General features: G+C 46.4%; 1 protein-coding gene across 8 annotated transcripts in view; it reads left to right on the forward strand.

Moving 5' to 3' along the window:
* HIVEP3 (HIVEP zinc finger 3) overlaps nt 1-24788 on the forward strand; it is a 542129-nt gene that overhangs the window by 390516 nt on the left and 126825 nt on the right. The window lies entirely within an intron of this gene.

Below are 24788 nucleotides of genomic sequence, written 5' to 3' on the forward strand. Positions count from 1 at the left end.
AACTTACATTTTAACCTATGCCAAGTATGCCCTTTGTATTTGGTGAAGGTTCACCAACTCAATTTCACTCGATGCTATAACAGACAGAAACACGGTTTTACTTGTAGAGCTATATCATGTGACCATATATCTATATAATGAATTGCAGTGACTGATAGCTGGGAAGGAGTAGGTGCAAGGAGAACAGAGTCAGAAGAGTCAGAGGGCTGGAAAGGCTTTAAAGGTGATCTGGTTTTCTTTCGCAGTAGAAAACATTTAGGCCCAGGGAGAGGTGTCTCATGGAGTGGATGAAAGAGAACAGGGGCCAGGGGATTTAGGGGCTTAGTGCCTCATTCTCCATTCACAAAACAAGTGAGTTGGCTTAGGTGAGTCTCTGGGGACCCTTGGGCTGAAAGCCACTGAGCAAGGGATTGATCCAGGCCCACCCAGCAACTGCTGAACCACACAGCTCAGCCTGTCCGGGACACCTGGCCTCCTAACGGTTTCTTGCCTTGGCTTGCGAACATTTGGTGTCACCCTGAAATCTAGGAGAGGCGCAAGATGCCCAGGTGGGCAGGAAACCATCATTATCATGGGTTGATTAGAACCCATCTGTTTTTTAAAAGGGTAGGATATCTGGGCTCTTTATTTTAAGCAAGCTCTGATCTTATGAAATAAAGCAGTCCAGCTTTTCCCATGGTGTGTTTGTAGACCACAAGTGTCATGGGGTCTAAAAATGTGTTACAGGGAGAAAATGAAAGTCCAATGGCCAATAAAGATCCTTATCCTGTAGGAATTCTCAGTCTTTAATATGCAAAAGTGCATTGGGTATCTGCAAAATAGTGTGTATGTGTGAGGGTTGTGAACGTGAGTGTGTGTGTAGAGGTGGGTACTATGTGCAATTTTTTAAGATTAATTGATCAGAGAACAAATGTATATATATGTTTCATACACACACACGCGCACACACACACATTTAGACACACACAGAGTAGCTGGAAAAGAGTTCCACAGAAAAACATTTGGGGAAATGCTAAGGTTATCTGAGGTCAAAGCTAAAAAAATTAACGTGAATCAACAGTGACTCAAAACTTATTTCTGCGTGTTAGTTTCAGCATGTCAGTTTCTCACATTTTTTCCCACTTTGTTAGCTTAATTTCTTTTTTCCTCAGAAGAAAAATGGCATGCAAATGATCCTTCTCCCTTCCCTACGTGCAGTGCTCATGGGAGGCAGAAGTATTGTGTGTGCTTATTGAGACGAGGGTAACCAAGCTCATGTGACAGATCAATGGTGGGTTTGTAACCCAGAAACCCACATGTGACGTTGGTGTTTAGGAGCTAAAAAATAACCTTATTTTAAAATGCCGCTAAAGACCAAAAACCCTTTTGTCAAACCTAGCTTTCACACGCGGAGTTGCCAGCACCTGCATGGACACAGGTGTGTTTGTTACCCCGCAGGGCAGGCTTCTTCACTGGTCAGTGTGCCTGGTCCGTGGAAATGCCCAGTGAGGTGGGACACCCTCTGATTTGATGATGATTTCTCACTAGGCCGATCTTCACCTGACTCCTGATCCCAGCCTTTCACCGCTCCACGTTGCTCATGGGGTGAGTCCTGTAGACTGCCTGGCCTGCTCTTTAAAACTCTTCCCATCCCGGGCCCTGCCTCAGCTTCCACTTTCCCTGATCCTCGGCCCCATGCGTAAATCCTGCCCCATCCCAAATCCCGCTCCTCACTCCTCCAGGCACGTCCCCAAGCATGTCGGGGTTAGGGGCCAATTTCATGCTGTGATAACCTCTCGTCAGAAACTGGACTTCAGTTTCCTTTCCTGGCATATGAGAATAATACTCTCTTAAAGGCTCTGCAAATAAAGCAAAGGATAAATAACAGAGAGGGAAATTTTAAGGGAGAATTTTCTTTCTCTGTGGATTAGATGGCAAGGGATATGTGGGAAGGCTTCAGAAACAACTAATTGGTGATGATGTGGTTAGCTTAGCTAGTCCTTAAGACTCTGGCGTGTTCTTATCTGACCTGTGTGACCTCAAACAAGTTACTTGACATCTCTGAGCCTCCCTTTCCTTGGCTATAAACATGGACTGCTGTGACCACCTCTCAGGGCTTTGAGTCAATGCTGTGAAGTTTGTCAGGAACCCAGAACAGTGCCAGGTGCATAGAAAGCTATGTATTAGTTATTATTTAAAGAATTCTTAGTTAGAAAATTATCGTTCTATCAACCAACTAAAAACATAACCAAGTTTTAAAAAATGTGCAAAAGATAAATGGATAGTACACAGATGTAAAAATGGCCCGTAAATATATGACTAATGCTCTAGCCACTAAAAAAACCAAAGGATTGTAAATTAAAAATGAGATTATTATTGCCTAGAGGTAGCAAAATGTAAAAAAAAAAAAAAAAAATTAGAGAAGATCTGGTACTGGCAAGAGCCAAAGGTCCTTAAGAATCTAGATTGGTGTCAATGAAAATTATAAATGCATATACAGTCATTCCTTGGTATCCATAGGGAATTGGTTCCAGGACACCCTGAGGGTGCCAAAATCCACAGCTACTCAAGTGCTTTATATAAAATGGTGTAGTGTTTGCACATAACCTACACACATCCTCCTGTATACTTAAGTCATCTCTAGATTATTTATGATACCTAATACATTGCCTACATATCACTTCATTTATGTGGATCACATAGTCCTTGGCACACAACAAATTCAAGTTTTGCTTTTTGGAACTTTGTGGATTTTGTTTTTTGTTTTTGTTTTTTTGAGGTGGAGTTTTGCTCTTGTTACCCAGGCCAGAGTGCAATGGTGCGATCTCAGGTCACTGCAACTTACACCTCCCAAGTTCAAGCGATTCTCCTGCCTCAGCCTCCCAAGTAACTGGGATTACAAGCGTGCGCCACCATGCCCAGCTAATTTCCTGTATTTTTAGTAGAGACGGTGCTTCACCGTGTTGGCCAGGCCGGTCTCGAACTCCTAAACTCAAGTGATCCACCTGCCTTGGCCTCCCAGAGTGCTGGGATTACAAGTATGAGCTACTGCACCCAGCTGGAATTTTTGTTCCAACTATTTTTGATCCTTGATTGGTTGAATCCATGGATATGGAACCCACAGATAGAGAGGGCTGACTGTGCCTACTTTGGTCCAGCAATTCCCTGGCTATAGAAAAATATGTACTCAAAGATATATGTGTACAAAGGTACTCCCTTGTAGCATTGTTTGTAGAAGAGAGAAATTGGAAATGACTTCAGTGTCCAGCAGAGACAATGCTTAAAAGGTTTATGGTACATTTGTGCCAGAGAATACTTTGTGGCCATTTCAAAAGAAAGACATGATCCTTCAGGTGCTAATGTGGGAGGATATTAAGAATGTATTCTTAACTGGAAAAAGGTTTCTGTATAATATGTTTAGGACAATCTCATTTTTACACAGAAAAAGTTAAACAGTTAAGTCTGTGTGTGCACATGTAGAAGTGTTTCTGCGCTCGGGGAAACAGCCTGGGAACATGCCCAGTGAACTATGCCTGGTGGTTTCATCTGGGGAATAGGCTTTGCAAGGATGACGCAGGACTTGTCTACTTCTTACTTTAAATATCTCTTTATTTAAGAAAAAAAAATAAACACAGAAAACAAAAAAGAAAGCACAAGAAAATAAAGAGAAAAGAAAAATCTTTACATTACAGGATTGTTATGATGATTACATGAGATCATAATACTTGACAAATATTTAACACAGTGCCTAACACTTAGCAAGTGCCCAGGAAATGCCTCTAGCCTCTTCTTCCTTCCTCAGAGTCTGTACCTCCCCTGCCCCCACCATGCCCATCCCAGTGTTTTTCCCTGACTGTGAGATCAATAAGCACGCAGTGGTGCTTCAGCAGCGTCAACACACGTCACCGTCCACGTGTCTGTCCTTGTAGGGCCGCCAGTCTAAAGCACCCACCCCTCCCATTCCCTGGCAGTCTCTCGGGTTCTTTCTTCTTGACCTTCTTTTGAAGAGCTGCCATCCTTAACCAGGTGCTGCCCAGCCACACCTCCTGGCTCCCAGAAGGAGCCTCTGGCCACCTTGCAGTGTGGGGCTGCCTTTGTTACCACCACTTTCCAAGGGTGAATCTTAAGGATTTGGGTCATTTCTGTTTGTTTCTTTTCCGTTTCCGTTCCCGGCCAGGCTTTCCCACCCCCGGGGATGTGGGCTTTCCTGACTCCCTTCCCCCATGAGCTTCCACCTGGCCCTGATGAATTCCATCATGCCTGCTTAAAACCATTTTACTTGCAATTTGCTAATTTAATTCTAGTCTTACAGAATTTTGGCAACCCTGCCAAATTGGGTGCCAGATGCAGATTTAATGAGCATATTTTCAGTTATTTCTTTCCTGTCTTCATGAAGATGCTGAAGAGAACAGGGTCTGGAACTCATCCCCAGGGGACTCCGTCTCCAGAGCATCCCTCCCCGCATTTGATCCTGAGCCACTGTGCGTGACTCTCCAGCCAGGTCTCTCCCCATCTAATGGGAGGAGCTCGTTGGAGAAGGAAGCTATTATCACATCGTCTCCTAGTCTTAGAAGCCCCAACCCAATTCCCATCATTTGGAATTCATAGGAAATGTATTTGGGGAAAATTACTTATTTCCTTCAGCGCATGTCTCCCAGCAGCCATATGCAGCTCAACAGATGTTCAAGGATTCGTGTATTTAACAAACACGTATTGAGCACTTTTTAGAGGGATTTCTTGCAGTGTGGCCTGTTGACTAACTACAACAGAATTATGATGGGGAATGAGGAGATTGGGGAAATACAGATTCCTGGGCCCTGCCCCGCAACTGTAGAATCAGACAGTGGGAGAAGGTGGAGCCTGGGATTCTGCAACCCAGAGGATTCTTACGCCTTCGGCGTTTCCACACGTGTTACCTCTTTTCAATTCATCCCAACCCCTTATGGGAGACGTTTTTATCTCCCAGAGTAAGACTCAATGAAGTCAAGGGGGAGGCTCAGGCCGCAAAGTGATGAGCATCAGAACTGGGACTCTACTCGAGGCTTTTGAGTCTAAATATAGAGCTCTTTCCATCTTCCCGTAGCAGCGGCTCAGGGCCCAGGTCTGTTACCCATGATCCTAATATTACATGATCCAAAGCAGGTCTGTGCCTTCTCAAATAAATCCACATCTGCTCTGCTGTGCAGACAAAGACTCAGAGGCTCTGAGCATTTGAGCTACCAAGCCATCAAGTGTGCAGCACTGTCAAAGCAGAATCCAGGACGCATACCACATTGGACTCTAAATTCTGTGCCAAGCAGTGCCAAGGGCTAAATGGAGCATACGATGGCCTTTACATCAAAGATTGGGTGGGAGAAACAAATAGAGTTCACCGGCTTCGATGGCAGAGGCCATGACTTTGGGCAAGTCACTTCCACTTCCATGCCTTGGTCTTGTCATTGGTACAAGGATGGGGTTGGCCTACAGTCCATGACCTCCAAACTTTTAAATTCGTGTAACCCCCTCCATATCCTCCCAACTTTTTGAAAACCCAAATAAAATCTTAGGCCAAATCCCAGTACATACAAAGAGACAAAAATTGGAGACACCTTGAGCTGCTCAGGGCTTTCTAGGAGGCAAATTGGACACATTTCATTTAGCATTTGCCATTGATCATCTCTGTGTCTCCTCACCTGGCCCCCTGAGTGGGACATGGTGGCTGCAGCCTCAGACTTTGAAGTCTGGCATACAGAAGTCCAGTCTGGGCCCTGCCACCTTCTAGCTGTGTGACCTTGGGCAAGTCAGTTGCTTCTCTGTAAGACGGCGGTGATGATGGTTGAGCGGAGGTGAGGGATGAAATGCGCCAATGCATACTCGTTTAATACTGTGCTCAGTGGCCAGCATGTAGGAGGTGCATTAACTTCATTTTCCTTTGTCAGACTGGGATGAAAGACATGAGAAATTAAACAGTCGTGGAGGACATTTCCCAGGGCCATAAAGACACAATGCCATATGAGTGAGTGGTACGGATGGTGAGGCCCGGGCATTCATTGGCCTCTACATTTCAGCAAATGTTTAAGCCCCTGCAGTGGGTGAGATCTTGTTCTAAGGAAAAAACCTGTAGAAAGAGGGGCTTTTGGAGAAGGTAGAGTTTGAGCCCAGCTTCCCAGATAGGGCTCCTGGTGCAGGGAGGCAGAGCAGGTTGGCAGGGCTCACCAGGAGCAAGGACTGGGCTGGGGGCTGGCAGGGCTTGTGAGAGTGGGTCCCAGGCCCACCAGGCAGGGCCACACCAGGCAGCGGCCTCCCAGAGGCCCAACGAGGGGGCCAGATCAGAACATCCCATGGGCTTCTGGCCCAAGAGACCAAGAGTGTAGATCCCAATGTTTGGTGGCAAGAGATCCAAGAAGGAGCGGTTGGGACTTGGTAGGGACTTGTGGCTCAGAGGCAGTGAGGCTGAGGGGAGAAGGAGACTCCAAGCTCACCACAGTGGTGTGGAAATGAGGTTACTAGGCCAGGCCCCTCAGTCAGATCCCTGTGTTCCCCCTGCTGGAGCCAGGCTGCAGGAGGAGTGTTCCCCAAGGCCTCAGCCTCCAACTTAGAACCCACTGGAACCTCCCATAATATGATGGGGGGAGTGGAGAAGGAGAGAGCAAAGTACCATGGGAAGGGGAAGTTTTCCATGTCAGTGGGGTTATTTCTGGCTTTGCTCCTGCTTTTGCAGTCACTGTGGAAACAGCCTATGCCTGGTTCAGTGTGGAAACATGACGAAGTGTTCAAGGGTGATGTGTGCTCAGCAGGCAGCCAGGAGGCTGAGTGTGTGTCTGCCTGCCTCCCTCTCCTGCCCGCCCCACCCACCCCATCTCTCTCATCCTGGGCCGCTTCCTCCCAAAACTCCATTTGGAGGAGATGTGTCTCACACAGTGTGAAAGGCAGAATAATGCCCTGCTCAAAGGTGTGTGCATCCTAATTCTCGAAGTCTATGAGTATGGTGGGTTCCAGGGCAAAGGGGAGGGAAGGTAGCAGATGGAATTAAGGTTGCAAATCAGCTGGCTTTAGAATAGGGTGATTGTCCTGGACTACCCACAAGGTCCCAGTGGAATCCCAAGGGCCTTTAAGTGTGGTGAACAGAGACAGAAGGGTCAGTGCCAGGGGGATGCATTGTGAGAAAGACTTGACCTGGCCATTGTTGTCTTTGAGGAGGCCACGAGCCAAAGAAGGAGGGCAGCTTCTAGAAGCTGGAAAAGGAGGCAACAGATTCTTCCCTGGAGCCTCCGGAAAGCAATGCAGCCCTGTCAACAGCTGGATTTTAGCCCAGTGAGACCCGTTTTGGATGTCTGACCTCCAGACCTCTCAGATAATAAGTTTGTGTTGTTTTAAGCCATTCAGTTTGGCTTAAATTGGTGATGATTTGTTACAGCAGCCTTACAAAACTAATGCATGCAGTACAACAGGGAGGCTGAGGCCATGATGGGGAGAGGTCCTTGGAATGCCCTGGAGGCAGAGGACTCTGTAGTTGTGCTCTTCTGTTTTATCTCCATCTAAGCTTTGCCTTGTGCCTCACTCTCATGGGTCCCCATTGGCCAGACCACTCTGCAAGTAAGAAAGTGGCCATAGACCCTTGAAACATGGTCTCCTGCAGGCACACCATGCAGACATCATCTCTTCTGCCAGGAATGCCACCCCATCCTCCTCCGTAAGCCCTCCTGTTTCTCAAGGCTCCTGTCCCATCTGCCCCAAGGAACATCTCCTTCCTCTGCCACTGTGTGTGCCTCTGCCAGCTGAAACTGGTTGTGCCCCACACTCATGGGAGCCAGGCTGTGCCCGCATGCCGAAGGGTCTGGATCGGAACACAGGGTGCCTGGGGTTTGCCCCTGGCCCTGGCACTTGGTAACTTGGATCTTGAGCCAACCCTTCCCTCCTTCCTTCCAGGTAAACAAGGCTGATGAAGAAGCCCTCTGAAGACACTGCTCTCCTGGGGAAGCACTGCTGTCTGTTATTTTTCTCTCCCAGAGATACAGCCCAGGAGTAACAACTCCTCTCCTAACCTTGGCGTCCCCTGCATGCTGCCTGGAAACCCCCCTCTTCTTACTTCACCGAGCATCTCCCATAAGCCCAGGTCTGGACAAAACCAGGAAAATGTAGAAAACCAGGGTCAGGTCATGATGGGTGAGGTGAGCAAGGTGCCCGGGGTGCAAAATTTAAGGAAGTGCTTTTCTTCGGGGTCGTGCAAATGTGGCATGGAGAGTAAACCCCACACTATTTTATAGATGAGGAAACAGACCTAGAAAGGGGAAATGCCTTGCTCAAGGGCACACATTGGTAGAGCTGGGACCACAACAGAGGCCTGTCACCTTCAGTTGCAGGGCAGGTTCACTCTCCTTCAAACTGAATGCATGAATGAGTGGTTGGGTGGGTTCGTTAGCGCAGCATGTGTTTATTGAGCACCTATTCTATGCTGGAGGCTGGGCTACAGCTTGGGAACAAGACAAACAGGGCCTGGTGCTCCCCTGAGGATTTATATTCTGTGAAGACAGAATAAGTAATGATGCAATTAGTTATTTAATTACAGTGGTGATACATGCTATGCAGGGGATGGCCAGAAGCCATAGGTTGTGAATGGTTGTGCAGGCTGTGCACTGCACAAGTGCATTTGGAGGACCTACTGTGGAGACTCTGTTAAGGAGTTTCCAGTAAAATATGGAAGACAGGATCAGTATGTTCTTAAAGTAACAGTACAAGACCATGAACATTAAGAAGAAGAGCCAGGTTGGAAGAAGGGCCTAGAATTGCAACCCTACTTCCTTCTCTTCTAGGGCCCTGGGCCCTCATCTTCTCTCCCTCCCTGTTTGGTGGTCAGATCACATGCAGTCAGTCCTCCCTTGGGAGTCTCAGAGAAGGAGCCCTGCAGCCAGCAGGGCCTGGGGGAGCAAGAGGAGTGAGGCATTGCCCTGTCTTGTGTGGCAGAGCTTCTGCTGCCCTGGATTTGATTCAAGGGCTTAGAAGCCTGGGATAGCAGCAGGGGCTGGAGTCTTCAAAACCAAGGATTCTCTGCCTGGACAAAGCATGGTTCTCAGTATTGCCTGTTCTCTAGAATGTTGGGTCTGGGTGGAGCCTGGCTTCTAGGAATTAGGCATCCCAACAGCTTACTGTGAAGCTTTGGGTACTCATGCCTCAGAGTGTTTCTGCATGCATGAAGAAAGCTTGTGTAAAAATACAGGGAGATGTGTGCTATTGTTTTATTTAAGTATCTTACCTGCCTGTTGGGTGAGGCCAGCTCCTAGGCCAACCACCTGGGCCAGCTGTGGTATAATATCCTGGGAGCCAGTTCCCCTTCTCCCTCACGCTTGCTGGGGGACTTTGGATAAGCCTCATCTCCCGGAGCCTCACTCTGCAAAATGAGAATGATAAAGGCCTAGCTTACCCAATTATTAACATCAAAAAAAAAAAAAAAAAAAAAAAAGAATGGATATGCAGGTGTGCTTTAAATCCCTGGGTTATATGGGCATGAAGACTGCCACCAAATGGAGGCATTCCTTCAGTCATCAAAAGGGGATCTGACTTATATTCTGAGAGTTAGAGGCCGTCCTGGCTTCCAGGAGCAGCAGAGAAAGACACATCGTTCTCTCTGTTTGTTTCCTTTAATTAGAAAGAATGATTCTGGCTGGTAAAGAAATCAACCTCCTGACAGGGAGTTAAACAGAAGGGGTCCTTAGAGACAGACTTGTTCAGATTTTCGGTTTGTCAGGAGGGGAAACTGAGGCCTAGAGGAAAATGTGATTTGTTCTTGGTCACATGACCAGTTAATGGTAGGGCTGTGGTCAGATCCCAGGTCCTGTTCACCCATCTCCTCACCACACATACTGTCCCATAAGTCCATGAGTTTAGCTACTTCAGGCACAATAGGTGGCCGCAGCCTGGCAGGGAAACAGGGAGGTGACCCTGGTGGGGAATAAAAGGATAGGAAGGTTTGTCAGGCACAGTGGCTCATGCCTGTAATCCCAGCATTTTGAGAGGCCAAGGTGGGTGGATCACTTGAGCTCAGGAGTTTGAGACCAGCCTGGGCAACATAGTGAGACCTCATCTCTACAAAAATAAAAAAAGTAGCCAGGGGTGGTGGCACGCACCTATAGTCCAAGCTACTCTGGAGACTGAGATGGGAGATTGGCTTGAGCCCAGGAGGCAGAGGTTGCAGTGAGTCATATTGTGCTATTGCACTCCAGCCTGGGCAACAGAGCAAGACCCTGTCAAAAAGAAAAAAAAGAAGAAGATAGGAAGGCAGGCGCAATCTGGGGAGGGGGTGAGTGGGGTGGGCAGAGGGGAAGGTAACAACATGGAAGGTCTTGGTACAGAGCGACTAGAGGTGGAATGCCCTTCAGGTTCCTTCCCCTCCTTCTGGAACGACCCCAAAACCTCTGTCCATCTCCAGGTTCCTAGGCCATGTAGCTAACACCAGCACAAGCATCTGCCCTGCTGACGTCAGGCCATCAGGGGTTCTGGGAGCTGCAGCACAGACAGAGGGATGTCAAGTGCCCTGGGACAACCTTTGGTCTAGGCAGACTGTGTATCTGTCACTTTAGTAACTTCACCTGTTGCTTGGTACCAAAAATGAGGTCCTGAATATGGTGGTGTCAGGGCAACACTGGAAGGCAGGGCAGTGGTAGTGTGTTTATTTGTTGCTATTCATGCACTCGTCTGTTCAGCATGCTTTCCCTGCAGGCTGACTGCATGCCAAGCACTGGAGGTACAGACAGTTCATGTTCTCGCCCTGAAGGCACTCCCTGTCTGCGAGGAAGACCCAGGTGCTGGGGATAAATGTCGTCGGACAGTGTGATCGGTGTTACACCAAAGCTCTGGATGGGGGTCAGAAGCGTTAGAGAAGAGAGAACCTCCAGCACCTTCCTAGGGAGTCTGGGTTTCTGATGGCAGTCAGCAGGCATCAGAAGTGGCAAAGGAGCATTTGTGGCCTAATCAGAGCTGTGATGCAGAAGTACCGCTTGGGGCAGTATGGAGGGAAGACCCAGGAAAGGATGGGAGTCACGTGGGGAGACCAGGGAGGAGGCAAGGATGCTGAAGCCTCGGTCAAGATGGTGGCAGTAGGGTGGAGAGGGGCTCATGGGCATAGGGACTTAGGGAGCTGATTTACTGAGAACCTGGTGGCATATGGAAGGTGGGGGCTGAGGAAGAGGGAGAAGAAGTCAATGCTGGTTCCTAGACTTCCATACATGCCTCAGATGCAAGGCCCCATGCTGAGACTTAGAGTCTGAGTAGCTGTGAGCCCCTAGGGGTCCTGGCCCTTGACTGACACCCCAGTCTGCCAGTTCCCTCAAGAAGAACCAAGAGGATCATGTGACACTGATGGGCTGCAGACTGATGTTCACCAACACACACCCAAATCTCTTTCCCTGTCGACAGGGGTAGTAAATTGAGAGAATTCAGTATTTATTCACTCAGAGTCACCAATTATGTTCAAGGCTCTGTGAGTGACACAGATGCATCACACATCCCAATCCCATCCTCAGAGATCAGATGGTTGGTTTGTGATGCCCACACACATTTGTATGTATTATATTGCACCCATACAGGGTAGAGAAGGTAAACACCATGACAAAGAGATCAAATCCTTAAATGAAATATCATTCCTGGCCAGAGAAAGAGTCGGGTCATGGAGGGCTTTGTGGAGGAGGTGGCCTATGAAGTGGGCTCACCCAGGCTGGTGTGGGTTGGATTTGGCCACATTAAAATGGAGAGAAATATTCCAGACAGAGACAACCACAAAGAGGCATGAATGTGGAGCATGGCAGTTGGCAAGAACAAGGCTTTGCAGGGGAGTGTGGATGCCAAGGCAGCCTGGCATATTTGTAAAGTGTAGACTTTACTCTCTAAGGGGAACCACTGAAGGATTTGGGATTTGGGGCGGGGAATGACTTGGTGAGAGCTGGCTATCAGGACAGCCTGTCTGGTTCTATGGATAAGTGAGCTGGACAGGACAGTGCAGACGCTGTTGCATGTTGGTTCACACAAGAGAGGATGGGGAGTGGGGTCTGAGCCAGGTTGGGGGTGGGAAATCCTTGTCCATTCATTGACATGGATTGAGGCTTTGGGCCAGGCCCTGTTCTAAGCACTTTATGTGCATTACCTGATTGAGTCCTTCCCACAGTCCAGCCAGGTAGGTGCTACTGTCATTCCCACTTTACAAATGATAGTTCACGGAGGCCTGGAGATGTCAGGTCAATAACTCAGAGCATAGCTGGGAGGTGGAGGAGGCAGGATTCAAACCTAGTAGCCTGTGCTCTTAAATCCTCTGAAATCTCACCCTAAAAATGGCATCCCAAAGGGACTGAGCATGCCAAGAGTGGCCCTGCCAGGGTTGGGAGTGGCTCTGAGGGTTGACCCAGGGCTGCAGGTCCTCTCACCATAGCCACTGGCTCCCCTCACCCCCTGTAAGCAGTGTTGGGCCCCACAGGGCCTGCTCTGGTTCACCGACTCGAAACCAGAGCCCACGTATAGGTGGTGACAATGTAAATAACTGATGCAATGGAAACTTTCTATGGAAAAAGGTACCCACTCAAACAGCCACAAAGTCCAAAAAAAGGAAGAACACCACAGCAGACCAAGAGGGCCCTGTGGCACACAATTTCCTTTGGCACAGCCTTTCTGTCTGGCTGAATCTCTGAACTGGTGGAGGTGGGGATGGGGATGGGGTGGAAGACAGGTTAGCACTGGGCAGGAGTGGGGCAGGTTGAGATCTAGACCAGAAGCCTGGCTGGGTCCCCGGAGGACTCTGGGTCTCCAGGCTTTCCCTCTTAGCTAAGGGGGCAGCTGTCGTGTGGGCAGAAAGCAATCCTGCCTCCAAAAACACACACCTGTTATCACAGTCTTCCTAGTAGGCATGAATTACTCCCTCCCCCTGCCCCACTATGGGCCAGTGGTGGAGGTTCTGCAGTCCCCGGGGTCTCCCGAGGCCTCTGCCTGCTTTGCTGTGAATAAGTTGCAGCAGTCTTGTTATGGGATCTGGTATCTTCTTATTTTAGAAAATGAAATAATCATAAGCATAAGTAAAGCTAAAAGATCAGAAGTAACCAGAAGAGGAAGAGGGAGAAGGTGGATTTTTCCGGGAAGCCAACTCTATCATTTTGTTCTTACCCCGGCCCAGGGCGTGCACTCTTGCTCTTGTTTCAGAGGTGAGGAAACAGACTCACGGATGTTCAAGGACTCAAAGAAGGCAACACAGTGTCTACCACCAGTAGTGTCCAGTTTTATTTAATGCCAGAGCCTTGGGCTCTCCTGCAATGCAAGGCTGTCCACATCTCTCTGTTTTCACAGCCTCAGTTTCCTCAGTTGTCTCCATCATGGTGATGATGGAGCCTGACTGTAGCATTAGTATGCCCGTGAAAAAATGCAGGGACAGACTTGGCACGTGGAAGACACTTAACAAATGTTGGGTTCTTCCTTTACCTCTGACTTCTGTGTCTACAAGCTGGGGAGATTTAGAAGACTTTTTGCGGGGAAGCAGCTCGGGTTTGGGGCTCCCTGGGAGAAAAGGCCAGAACCATTGATTTTCTTATCTATCTTCTCTGCTAGATCCATCACAGCCTGAGATATGGGCAAGGTCTTCACCTTTGCACCCTGGGGTCTAGCCCAGTGATAGGGAGTGTCTTGTCCAAGGTCACTTGGCTGGTTGCAGCTGGACCTCAAATGTGGGGCTGTCTCATGGGCTTTCTGTTGTACCCAGAGAGGGAAAATGGTGTCTTCTCTGCTCCCCTGTGGCGAGTGCCTAGTTCCAGGGGGCTTTCTATGAGAGAGGGCTGCGAGGTGTGGCCTAATATAGCAGGAAGTGACCTCACTGCTCCTCCCACCCGTACCTTCCCCCGCCCCGCAACCCCCACCCCAGCAGCTCTTGGAACCTTCATCTCCAAGCGCAGCTCTTCAAGTCTCGTCTGTTCCTCCTCCTGCCACTCCAGTATTCTCTTCGACTCCTGGGCTGGGTGCCCCCCATACACCAGCCATATCTCCCTTCCCTGTCCCTGTGGTGCCTGAAAACCATGAACCTTTCTTCTGCCAAATCCCAGTATAGAGCTTATGGGACAGCGTATTCCTGCCTGCCACTAAATGGAATATGTTATCTTGCACTTGGAGTTCCTCTTTTTTGCTCCTTCATACAATGGAAAGTATCACCATTCTCTATTTTTGAAAGCCCTGTCTTTCCTGGAAAACATTTTTGGGTATCCTCAAAGCAGGTCTTGTCGCTCTCAGTGACGGGGCTCCATTGCCTGTCTCTCTGCCCACTCTCCGTGTTGGGGATGCCTCACTCATCCGTGAGTCAGCTACCATGTGAGAGAGAAGCCTCTTGTCTGGAGAACACAGTCAGGGACCAGGAAGTTTCCCAAGGTACCCTCCAGGCTGTCAGCTGCATGTCACAGCGTTCTCAGACTAGAGTGCACTCAGCTGAAACAAAGGTGAGCCCCCCAGGAAAGTGAGAGGCGGAAGGCTGACCACAGAGAGGGAGGTAGGTCGCAGAACTGACCCTAAACCCCAAAAAAGAAGCCAGAAAGAGAGATTGACAGAGGGAGGGAGACTTGGAAGGTGTCCCACCATAACTGAAGAAGGGCACAGGCATTTATTGAGTGTCTTTTGCATACTGGGTTCATACTCATTTCACACACACTTTGTCGCATCTGATCCACGTGACAAACCCAGGGAGGGGTGAGAGTCTTCACTTCTAACTCATGAGGAAAGTGAGCTAGTAATGGATGAAACCAGGGTCTGAACCTATGTCTTTCTGATGATGTTAAGGCCAACTCTCTGTGCTATGCCATGCTACTTCTGTGGTGCTGGGTAAGTGAGGCATGCCAGTAATTCTCTCTGTTCCCCTCCCACCCACCCCATTGCCAGTATCCAGCATGAACCACCAGGATTATTCCATATGATTCTGCCATGTGTGACCCATGTCTTAGATTTCTGTGTTTTCTTATTGATCACAGACCACAATAACAAATAAAACTGAAAATAGAAGGATTCATCCCACAATTCCCTGCCCCATGCAGATCAAACTCGGCTTTCCATGTGCCAGCCTCTTCTGCAGATGTTCATTCAGAGTGGAGGGAAGGGCCACGTGTCAGGAGGGTGACAGGGGCCTCAGGGCCAGGCTTCCTCTCCACTTTCTTTAGGATCAGGGTGTGAGGCCCAGTGCCAGAGTCCAAAGCCCCCCTGCCTCCCTGCCAGCCCTTGGAAAACAGCTGTTATGACCCAGTGAGGCTGGCCCCTGCCAGGCATCCAGGATTTTTCTGTTATTAACCCTTTGTCAGCTGCAGTGATGCCAACCCCCGATGCCCAGACTGGATGCAGCTCCTGCCAGCTGCCCGCAAAGGCCTTGCTTTGATGCGTTGGTGGAGAGTAGAGAGCAAGGGCCGTCCCTCCTCATGATTTTGGGTGGGGCCAGCCGAGGAGCCGGCCCTGGTCCTTCCTGCCCTGGGTGGGTGCCACCTTGCAGGTGGGCCCCTCTACCCTTAGTAGCCCCTCCCTGTTCAACTGTTTCCTAAAAAGAAGACACTTTTATATCAGTTTCTCAGTTTTTATTATAGTAAAATACACATAACATAATTTACCATCTTAATCATTTTTAAATGTACAGTGTAGTGTTATTAAATACATTCATAAAGTTGTGCACCCATCACCACCATCCATCTCTTCTTTTCTTTCTTTCTTTTTCTTTCTTCTTTCTTTCTCTTTCTTTCTTCCTCTCTCTCTCCCTTCCTTCCTTCCTTTCTTTCTTCCCTTCCTTCCCTTCCTTCCCTTTCCTTCCTTCCTTTCTCTCTCTTTCTTTTCTTTTCTTTCCTTTCTTTTCTTTCTTTCTTTCTTTCTTTCTTTCTTTCTTTTCTTTCTTTCTTTTCTTTCTTTCTTTCTTTCTTTCTTTCTTTCTTTCTTTCTTTCTTTCTTTCTTTCTTTCTTTCTTTCTTTCTTTCTTTCCTTCTCTCTCTCTCTCTCTCTCTGTCTCTTTCTTTGTATAAACTTAAGGGGTACAAATGCAGTTTCATTACATGGATATATTACATAGTGGTGAAGTGTGGGCTTTTAGTATAACCATCACCCAAATAATGTACATTGTACCCAGTAAGTGATTTCTCATCCCTTACCCCTCCTACCCTCCCAACTTCAGAGCCTCCAGCGTCTATTATTCCATACTTTGTGTCCATGTGTACACATTATTTAGCTTCCACTTAAAAGTGAGAATATGCAGTATGTGATTTTCTGTTTCTTAGTTGTTTCACTTAAGATATTGGCCTCTTAACTGTTTTCATCTCGTAAAACTGAAGTTCTGTGCTTATTAAACACTGATCCCCCATTCTGCTCTGCCCCAGCTCCAGACAACCCCTATTTTACTTTCTGTCTCTATACTTTTACATCATTTTCAAATTACAAAAGTGATACATGCTTATTGCTTTAAAAAAGAACACTATGAAAATGTAGAAAGAAGAATGCAGAATGCATGTTTCAAGCCCCACCCGTTCTGCAGTCCCCCCAGGACAAGATTGCATCCCCCAGGTCCTTTCCAGCAGTCACAGCTACACAGATAGGTGTGTGTCTATGATTTTGCTTTTCACCATCCCACTGAGAGGAAGTGTGTGTCACAGCTGAGAGTGCAGGCTCCAAGAGTCTAACAGACCAAGGTTCACTGCTTGGTCAAGCCTTAGCCTCTCTAGGCCTCAGATGGAATATGGGGGCAGAAGTGGCATCTTCCACCCAGCAGGCTGTTGAGGGAGGGGGGCAGGGGGACTACCCGTGAGAAGCGCTGAAGCTTGTACATCACATAGACAAAGCTTGACACATAGGCAAAGTCACAATGAATCTCTATTATTGGTAGGAGTATATGTTTATCTTTAAGAAAAGTTATGTTCCCCTGACTATTCCATTGTGTGTATTTATCATCATTTACTTATTAAACCAATTTCCTGCTGATGGTCATTAAGGCTGCATCCATCCTCACTGTTAAAATAGTGCTACAATGATCATCCCTATGTGTGCATGTGTGTGTATGTTTGTGTATGATGATGTGTGTGCACACTTGCAAAGCTGCCGAGCCAACATACATTTTGGTAGACATGGTTAAAAGAGTCTCCTCATCTATACCTACCAGCAGTGTTTGAGAAGTATTTGATGACCACTCCTCTCTCCACCACTTGATGGTAGCAATCACTTTCCTCTTTGCTAACCAAATGGGGAAAAGTGATACTGAATTTTTTTTTTTTTTTTTTTTTTTTGAGAAGGAGTTTCACTCTTGTTGTCCAGGCTGGAGCGCAATGGCACAGTCGCTGCTCACTGCAACCTCTGCCTCCTGATTTCAAGTCATTCTCCAGCCTGCCTCAGCCTCCCAAGTAGCTGGGATTACAGGCATGTGCCACCATGCTCGACTAATTTTTTTTTTTTTTTTTTTGAGACGGAGTCTCGCTCTGTCGCCCAGGCTGGAGTGCAGTGGCACGATCTCGGCTCACTGCAAGCTCCGCCTCCCGGGTTCGCGCCATTCTCCTGCCTCAGCCTCCAGAGTAGCTGGGACTACAGGCGCCCGCCACCGCGCCCGGCTAATTTTTTGTATTTTAGTAGAGATGGGGTTTCACCATGTTAGCCAGGATGGTCTCGATCTCCTGACCTCGTGATCCTCCCGCCTCGGCCTCCCAAAGTGCAGGGATTACAGGCGTGAGCCACCGTGCCCGGCCAACTAATTTTTGTATTTTTAGTAGAGATAGGGTTTCACCATGTCGGACAGGCTGGTCTCGAACTCCCGACCTCAAGTGATCCACATTTTTAACATATATTCTTTATTAACAAGGCCAGCATTTTGCATATCTTTATTAGACATTTTTATTTCTTAAGCAATGATCTATTCATTTTCTTTCTCCATTTTACTGGCTATATGTCTTACTGTTTTGTGGATGTTTATTACATATTATGGATATTGACACTTTTTCATATATGTTGCAAATATTTTTATCCAATCTGTCATTTGCTTTTTGACTGTTGATTAACTGGGGTTTTTTGTTTTATGTAATGCTTAATATTTTTATGTAGTTAGATTTATTAATCTTTTCCATTAAGAGCACCGAGGTCCAATTTGGGCTTTGAAAGTTATTTTCCAACACTAAATTATAGAAATATTTAAATAGTTCTGGTATTTTCATGAACTTGCTTTTATAGGATGTTTATATCTCTAATGCATATAAATTTCTGTGTGTCTATGGTGCATGTATTCTATTTAAAATGGCATTCTTCACCCTTCCTCATTCTCTACCCCATTTTGCTGCTTAATTTTCATTATTAACACCTGCCACTATTTGCCATGCCGTTTGTTTTACCTGCAGGTTTGTTTGTTACTCATCTCCCCTCACCAGACTCAGCTCCATAAGGGTATCGACCTTTTCTGTTTTGTTCACTGCTGAATTCCCAGTGCGCAGAACAGTGCCCAACACATAGTAGGTTCTCAATAAATATTTGTTGAATGAATAAACAGCCAGCCAGTTGTCCTAGTGCTTTTACTTAAATAATCCATTCTTTCTCTGCTAATCTGGAATTCCATCTTTGACAGCCTTCTCTTCTATAGTTTCTTCTATAGTTATCAGAGTCTACCTAGGTTTTCTCCCTCTTCTTCAGTTTTATAATTTATAATTTTCTAGAAAATCACCAACTTGTAAATGCATTGACACAGTTACATATCAAATTCTCTTTAATTTTTCAAAATGTTCATGTGTATGTTTATATCACCTTTCTTAATGTTTATTTGTGACTTTGCCCATTACTGCTAGTCAAATTTGCCACCAATTTGTCCATTTTGTTGGTCTTCTCAGAAAGCTTAGTTTGCAGCTACATGTGTGTATATATACATATATGTGTGTGTGTATCTATGTATATATACACATACATATACATGCATGTATGTATGCAGCTATATATGTGTGTGTGTATATATATAGTTGTGGCTGCTGTCATTTTCTCGTTTACTCATTTTATTTTCAACTTTATTCATTTCTTCAAGATTATTTTGGTTTATTTCATTCTTTTTTAGTTTCTTGGGTTATGTGCTTAACTCATTTAGTTTCAGTCTTTCTTAATTTATCATGAAAAGATTTAAGCTTTGTATTTTCCTCTAGATGCAGCTTTGATTGCACTACACAGATTTTGAAAAGTAGGGTTCTCAATGTTGTACTTTTATAATTATCTTGCGATAGCTTTGCTGTCCTCATTGATTCAAGAGTTTTTTTAGAAAATCATTTTTAAATTATCATGTGTATCATTTGTTTATGTATTTTTATTTTTTGCTATTTGTTAATGTCTAATTTTATTTCATCAAGAACTGAGGCTGTGGTCCGCACAATTTGTGCATTTTGGGATTTGAGATTTTCTTCCAGTCTAGTACAGGGACATTTGAGAAAAAGGTGTTTTCTCTATTTCTTGAATGTATATGAAGTTAAAATTACTAACTACATCTTCAAACTCTTTGTATTCTTCTTTGGAGGTTACTCATACCATCAAGTTCCAAATAATAATTCTCAAGACATTTCCTGTTCTTTCTTTACCTCCTCCTTGTGGTTCCAAGAATGTCTTATTTTATACATTTTGTGGTTCTGTGTTTACGATTAGAGTAAAAGTTCATGATTTTTGTATCTCCTTGGAGAAATAGACTGTTTGGCAATACAAAAGGCCCCAGTTCAGTGTATTTAATTAACATTTTTGCATTTTGTCTGATATTAATATTGGCTTCCTTCTTTATTTTCATTGCCATTCGCCTTTTTTCCATTTATTTGATTTCCATCTTTTTTGTCAATTTGTTTTAAGTGTGTTATTTCCAAACAGCATATAGCTGGATTTTTTTCCTTTTATCCAGCCTGGTCTCTTAACTTTAAGTAATTTAATTTATTCACATTATTGTGTTTTTTGTCATCTTATTTTGTGTCTTTTGTTTACTATACTTTTTCTTTCCTGTTTAATTTTTCCTTTCCTACTCTTGGTTAAATTAATAGAATTTTCTTTGTTTCTCCCTTCCCCTTTCCCCCACACAGTGGTTTAAAAGGGTTGCATCTTGCTTTTCTTCTAGAAATGGTTAGTTTTTACGCAGATTTCTCTATTGATGTCAAGAATTAAATGGCATCTAATTCCCAACAAGATAGGATCGTGATTATCAACATTTGTTTAGACTTCACCTTTTTCTGCTTTTATTATTTCTCCCTGTTTCTTGTATATCCTATCTTGTCCTGTTTTGAATTACTTATTCTGGTACAATTCTTATTTCCTTGGAGTAATTCCTCGAGTATTTTTTTTTTTTTTTTTTTTTTAAGAAGAGATGCATGGGTGGTGGGTGGCACACTATTCTAGTACTTCTCTCTGGCTTTGAGACTTGGCTGAGTAACGGATCTAAGGGTTTTAACCCTTTTTACTCCAAGCTCAGAGGTCTTTGCCCTGTTGTAAATGACGCAGATATCAAGTTGAATGTCCATTTGATTCCAAGCATTTTTGTAGAGACTGTCAAATGCCGGCTTCCCAGATATCATCAGCAGACTCGTTGGTAAGGCAAAGCTGAGTTTATTTCTCACTTGCCGAAGGCGGGGCACCGATTCCAGAGTGCTTTGGCCTGTCTGGGAGGAAGGAGGCAAGGTTGGGTTTTCTGAAGCCAGGCAGTTCCCTTTAAGGTGGGTGTGTCAATGTGGGGACTTGGTTGGGGTTGTGTAAGGAACACAGTAGTCCAGGACTGGTGGAAACCATGAGGTAAGGGATTTTGAGGCCAGGCAAAGGATTAAGAGAATCCTAGGGCACCAGCTGTTGATTGAAGAGTTGAAGATGGGTCCTTCAGGAGGTTTCTGTGATGAACAGTCAAGCCATTTACCAGGGAGAGAGGCTCCTGGGATAATAAAGTCATGCAGTTGAAGGCAGAAAGGTGTGTGGGGAGGTACTTTCTGCTCCCAGTACCTCCCTGCCCAACTCCCACTTTGGTCTCTTTGGAAACTCAGAGGATCCACTCTTTTTGGGGAGGATTTCAAGACCCCACTCCAGCCTGCCCTGCTATGGAGAAACTCCGAGCAAGTCCTGGGGTGCCTGGCAGGTGGGCCCTCCCTGCCCGGCTGGGTGAGGACAGCTTCGCTCTGATTAGATTTCCTGTCACTCCCACTCGTCTGTTTTCCCTCGGACTTTCTGGCCAGCTGGTGCTACTGTGGATCTGTTCTTATTTGTAGATTTCTCCTTTTATTTCAGGGGCATAGAGGGGGTCGAAGAGGGAGATAAATGGGCTCAGTTTGCCATCTAGGCCCTCAGGTGTGTGTGACATTTTCTGGTGACCTGGACGCGGGTGTGGTGGGCAGCCCTCTGACCTGCCATGGAGGAGGAGACTGGGGGCAGTCACTGACACCAGCCTCACCCCTGCATCCCGAAGAAGTCTCTCTCCTTCCTCCTGATCCTTTCTCCTCAAGCCACACCCCTCATCCTGGCTTCAGGACCTCACTGATGAAAATGACCTCACTCCACAGCACCACCACATCCAGGCCACTTCATCTGTCAAACCCTCATGCCCCAGTCCCTCGCAGCACCTCCCACTGTCGCCGCCCCTCACCTCCAGCCATGTGGACACCATGCAATTTTCTTGAACATTCTGGCCATTTGGGGATCCTCTGTCTTTTCTTTTCTTTTCTTTTCTTTTCTTTTCTTTTCTTTTCTTTTCTTTTTTTTGTGAGATGGAGTCTCGCTCTGTCCCCCAGGCTGGAGTGCAGTGGCGCGATCTCGGCTCACTGCAACCTCCATCTCCCAGGTTCAAGCAATTCTCCTGCCTCACCCTCCCAAGTACCTGAGACTGCAGGCATGTGCACCATGCCCAGCTAATTTTTGTATTTTTAGTAGAGACAGGGTTTCACCATGTTGGCCATGATGGTCTTGATCTCTTGACCTCATGATCTGCCAGGCGTGGTTGCCCATGCCTGTAATCCCCAGCACTTTAGGAGGCCGAGACAGGTGGATGACAAGGTCAAGAGATCTGTCTTTTCTTACATGACTCCCTTTGTTTTAAATATCCTCTTTCTTTTTTCTCTCTCTCACACATTCAGACACCATCAAAACTGACTACCCCTACTCTGTGCTCCCCTTGAAGATAGGGAATAAATCTTTGCCATCTATTAATGCTGGCACCTACAACCCAGCTCTACCCAAAATAGGCATTGAGTGGACATCTGTTAAATGAATGAACAACCAAATTGGGCGCTAAAGAGAATTGTTCCACACTGACTGTGTGTGACGGGCCATACTCGGGGTGAGGGAGTGAGTCAGAATGACCCTGCCTGAGCTGTATGCAATCTAGAAGGGCTTTAAGCAGTGGCTGAGCACAGTGAATGCTGTTATTTACCTTAGGAGAGGCCCAGCAAATGTGCTTTGGGTATTCTGGGGAGGCAGAACTTAGGTCCAATTTTGTGGGAGCTGGCTGAGCCTCCTGAGGGAAGATGGGCAGGATTCAGCCAGGTGGGCATGATTGCAGAGGAAGGGGAGTAGCGTTCCATGCAGAAGAGGCTGCCTGGGCCAAAGCTCGGAGGTAGGAAACTGTAGATTGTGTTTGTAGAATAGCATGTTCTGAGAAGCGAGTGTTTCTACACTGGGAGGAAGAGAGCACAGCCATTTTGATGAATAACTGCAATCTGTTGGAGGGCACGAGGTCAGATTGGGGAGGACAGAAACCCGCAGAGTAGTGAGAAGTTGGGCTGGTTCAGACGGCAGAATCAGGAACTGATTGACAGACAGAGCCACAGAGCAAGCCTCTCCACTGTGTGGTGCTGCGATGCTGCCCTGGGGGTAGGATGGGACTGGCTGGGTTTCACAGCAGCAGGTACATTGGGAAGGGGACAGCAGGGGGGCATCGGTGACCTGTATGCTCTGTAGGAATCAGCAGTGTGATATGGCTGCCAAACGTGATTCTGAGGCTGTGTGAATAAAAAGCAGGGTGCCCAAGAGGAGAAAGGTAACAGTGCCCCAGGCCTGTGTGCAGGTTACTCCAGACCCAGATTATTGGGTTCCACTTTGAGATAATATTCAGAGCAGTTACATGGGCCATGCCAGGCATTGTTCCAGCCCTTTTCCACATACAGACTCATGAAAGTACGGGCCCTGGAAGGCACTCACCATTCTTAGCCCCACTTGCCAGGCACAGCAAGGCAATGCAACTTTCTCAAGCTGCAGATGTCAGCAGTGGAAGGGCTGGATTTGAACCAGGTATACCTGGCCCTGGAAGCCACTTTCTCATCCATCCCACCACACTGCCTGCAGTGGGCAAACCAGAGCATCCTCTAAAGAGCACGGCGTGGATATGACAGGCCACACCACCACTGACTGAAACAACTTGGCCTTTCTAGTTTACAAAGCACCTTCCTCTGTATTTCCTTATTTGATCCGTACAACAGCCCGTCAAGTCGATTATTAAACGCCAATACTCATTTGCGTATTCGTTCAGGAATCACTGTTGAGCTCCTGCCCTGAAACAGGCCTCCCTTGGCCTGTTTTATTTTGTGATTTGGGGAACACAATATGCTTTTATGTCTATTATTATATTTCATTGCCACACATGCTTGAATATGAGTCACTTTTCCCGATTGTATTAGTTTTCTCTTGCTGCATAACAAATTACCTCCAATTTAGTGACTTAGAATAACACCCATTTGTTAGTTCACGGATCTGTAGGGTAGAAGTCTGCTACAGAGTGGCTGGATTCTCTGCTCAGGGCTGAATCAAGGTGTTGGCGGGCCGAGTTCTCATCTGGAAGCCCTGGGGAACATTCTGCTTTCCAAGCTCATTCAAGGTGTTGACGAGACTCAGTTCCCTACAATGGTAGGACTGAGATCCTGTTTTTTGCTGGTCATCAGCCAGGGTTGCTGTCAGCTCCTGGAACCTGCGGGCCAATCCTTTCCATACGACCCTGCATCTTCAGGGTGGTGAGGGTATGGTGAAGCTTTCTCCAGATCCTAATCTGACTTCCTTTCCTGTGATTAGCCAGAGAAAATTCTGCTTTTTAAAAATAATTTCAATTTTTCTATTAGATTTGGGGGTACATGTGCAGGTTTCGGTACATTGTGTGATGCTGAGGTTTGGGGTAGAATGATCACGTCACCCAGGTAGTGAGCATAGTACCCACTAGGTAGTTTTTCAGCCCTTGTCCCTCCCTCTCTCTCCCCCACCCAGTAGTTACTAGTGTCTGTCGTTCCCATCTTTATGTCCATGTGTACCCAATGTTTAGCTCCTGCTTATAGGTGAAAACACATGGTATTTGATTTTCTGTTCCTGTGTTAATTCTCTTAGGATAATGGCCTCCAGGTACGTCCATGGTGCTGTCAAGGACATGATTTTGTTCTTTTTTATGACTGTATAATATTCCATGGTGTATATGTATCACATGTTCTTCACCTCGTCCACCACTCGTGGGCATGTGGGTTGATTCCATGTCTTTGCTATTGTGAATAGTGCTGGGGTGAACATACAAGTGCGTGTGTCTTTTTGGCAGAATAACTTATTTTCCTTTGGGTATATACTCAGCAATGGAATTGCTGGGTCAAATGGTAGTTCTGTTTGAAGTTCTTTGAGACATTTCCAAACTGCTTTCCACAGTGACCGAGCTACCTTACATTCCTACCAACCGCATATAAGCATTCCCTTTTCTCCACAGTCTCGCCAGCATCTGTTGTTTTTTTGCCTTTTTAATAATAGACATTCTGACTGGTGCGAGATGGTATCTCACTGTGGTTTTGATTTGCATTTCTCTGATGATTAGTGATGTTGAGCATTTTTTTCCTATTTGTTAGCCACTTGTGTGTCTTCTTTTA

This window comes from Macaca fascicularis, chromosome 1, assembly GCF_037993035.2.
Source record: "Macaca fascicularis isolate 582-1 chromosome 1, T2T-MFA8v1.1".
NCBI classification, from domain to species: Eukaryota; Metazoa; Chordata; class Mammalia; order Primates; family Cercopithecidae; genus Macaca; species Macaca fascicularis.